Source organism: Gossypium hirsutum, chromosome D05 (genome assembly GCF_007990345.1).
Source record: "Gossypium hirsutum isolate 1008001.06 chromosome D05, Gossypium_hirsutum_v2.1, whole genome shotgun sequence".
Taxonomy (NCBI): Eukaryota; Viridiplantae; Streptophyta; class Magnoliopsida; order Malvales; family Malvaceae; genus Gossypium; species Gossypium hirsutum.
In genome coordinates, this window is record NC_053441.1 from 54,951,073 (window position 1) to 54,954,274 (window position 3,202).

Consider the following 3,202-nt stretch of genomic DNA (forward strand, 5'->3'; position numbering starts at 1 on the left):
GGGGTAAAGTAGGGATGAGAAAATTATTTTTATATATATAAATATTAATGTTTATTTTAGGAAATAGAAATATTGAATCCGGTTGGATCATATTACAGAGCATTGGGTTAAAACGGCTTAGGAAGTACTCGTAATTGGACCTGATGGAAGAGAGGCCCAAAACCCCTCATATAACATGAATGGGGCAACAACCCTAGTATAAATACTAGGGGGGACGTTCACCTTCTTCTACTCTAAGTAGAATATTGTTTTTCTATTTAAAATAAACTTCTACAACTCTACAAGGGTTCTACCTTCTCTTCCTATAAATAGATGACATCGATAGAGCTATTAACAGAACTTTTGAGATATTGTTATTCTGCCGAAAAATAGAGAGAATTCATTGTTCAATATATTTTTCCAAAAAAGCAATTTTACTAGTTTCAATTTAGAAGAGAGAATTTTCTTTTTCACCCCAAAAGGAGAGAAAACTTTTTCTAGTTCTGTGTTTTGATTCAATTGGTTTGAGCCCATACTTGAAGCAGTTTGTAGTACGAGAATAACAGATAAGATCGTTTAGTTGAAACTCAGAAACATCAAGGATCTGTTAATCCAAAAACATAGGTACAAACTTGGTTAAGGTTTATTGCTATAAATATCACAAATCGGGTCGATTTTCATTATTTTAGTTTCTTTGTTGTGCAAGAAAACTGTTTTCAAACCAAATTTTCTTTCCAACAAAATATACGCAAATACTCCTAGTTGCGGTTGCACAAGATAGTAACTGTAACGTACTACAAATCGCTTTTGCCATCATGGAGTCAAAGAACTTCAAATCGTGGGAATTTTTCCTAATGAACTTGTGGAGGTATGTTGTTAGGCAAGAAAACATTTTGCATTATCTCTGATAGATCGAAGGGACTAGTTGCTAAGATTATGTGTTCTGGGTTATGTGGAGGTTCGTTTACTACATTCGCCACATTGCTGTCAACTTTCACTGAGAGTACAAGAATAAAGACTGGTGCGAAGAACTCGTGAACATGGCTAAAAAATCCTATTTAGAATTTTATTTTTAAATAGTTTGAATCACTTTACCAAAAGTAATTGTAATGTGTTATATCAGAATACATAAGTAGAGTACAAGTTGGAACCATGTAAATTTAGGCGTAGGCTGGCGAGACTTAAGGTTGATATGGTAGGGGTAACGAATCCTTTCTGGTAGTGGTTGGGTAGCATGGAGCCGTGGAAATTGGCTAAAAGTTATAATGATAGGTATCACTATGGTCAAATGACGACTAACCTCGTAAAGACGATTAACTCTGTCTTGAAACGTACACGTCATTTGCCAATTTCAGCTATTTTCTCAGCTGTGTTCTACAGGTTAGCAACATTGATGCCAAGAATAGGGCTGAAACAAGTGAAGTAGATGGAGGTGGCACACATGTATCTGGAGGAGATTAGAAAGGTCATGGAAGTCAACGCTCAGAGGGCGAGGTCGATGAATGCAAAACTATATTTCCAAAACTTGGAAAGTTTTCGGGTGCAAGAGTACATCAACCGTCGCACAGGGGTTCTGGATAGGTCTTATGTAGTTGATCTCCGAAATAGGCAGTGCGAGTGTGGAAGTTTCCAGACGCTTCGATATCCATGTGCACATGTCCATGCAACATGTGCGTTAGCCAATCTAAATGTTGAACAATATATTGACAAGGTGTACATGATGGAATGCACATTGCGTATTTGGGTGAATGAGTTTGCCGTACGCAGGATGTCTTACTTTCAAATCAGGGACTACGCAGGGCACCCAAATTTGGCTTGCCTTCTTCTCTTCCTCTATTTTTTTCATTTTCCTTAGCTTTTTCAAATCAAGCCACAATGTTGAATAAGTCGATGTCGATCGCTTCAAGAACAATAAGCAGATGGCAAAAAGCACTGTGTGGTGATAATAGCAAGTAGAGGAAGAAGACACTGGTGGTGGAGGTGCGGTTAGCGGCAATAAATATGGCAATGCCGCAGTCTTTTGTCAATAATAAAGTGCCGTTGGATTTATTTTGAAAAATGGTCACCAGTTTGACAACCAGAGCATGCAGGCAAAAAAAAAATCAAAAACTACATCGGTGCCAACAAAGAGATCGTTGACACCAATAAAAAAATCGTTTTTTTTTAATTTGAAGTAGTGTCAGCAACGTGAACGCCAACACCTATTAAAAATATATTTTTTTCTTCTTTTTCAATCCCAGAATACCTGTATTTTTAGGTGTATTTGAAAATATTCCATACCGGTGCTGGCAAACACAGTGCCGACACAAAAAAAATCATTTTTTATTGTCTAGCCAATCATCTAACAATCATTACAAGATATGGAGGGTGGTGTCAGCGGTGGGATTGCCAACACCAATATGCACTGTAGAAAACATATCATTTTAGTATAAAATTTTGCATTTTAGCCATTTTCATAAATAATTAATTTATTTGGGTTAGTTTTGAAAAAAAAAAAACCCTTCCATTTTAAGGTTGTTGAAATGCCTTTGTATCTTCAGTATATTAACTCGTTTGGGGTGGTTTCTTATTATTTTCTTGGATGCAGTATCTCTTCATATAAATATCATATATCATACATTATATATCTATATCTACATAATATGTATTATAAGGTGCAACTCCAAAATTATTAAAGTGTTTGATGAAAATAGTCTCTCAAATTGATATTAATTTTTTTAAATAATTTATATTTTTTTCTTTTTGTCTCTCTATCTCTCTATCTATCTATATAGTATAAATATGTGAACTTCATTTTAAGTACTAAAAGCGAATCACCTAAAATATGCTATCTAAATAAGTAATTTATTATTAATTTAAACTTAAATGAATTAATATTTAAAAATAGAATTTACAATATAATAATTTACTTCAAAATTAATAAATTTAAATCTAAAAATTTAATTAGATTTTTCAAAATTTCAAACTTAATAAAGTTTATCTATTTAAGTATAAAAAAATAAATTAGTTTAATTTAATTAAAATATAGTTCTAAATAAGTAATTTTATTATTTTATTTAAACTAAAATTAATTAATATTTAAAATTAGAATTCACATTATATTAATCTACTTCAAAATTAATAAATTTAATCAATTTTCTTTAAATTAAAAATTGAATTTTTTCTCAATTTAAGTATATTAAAAATAAAATAAATAAATTTAATTAAAATATAGTTCATTAAT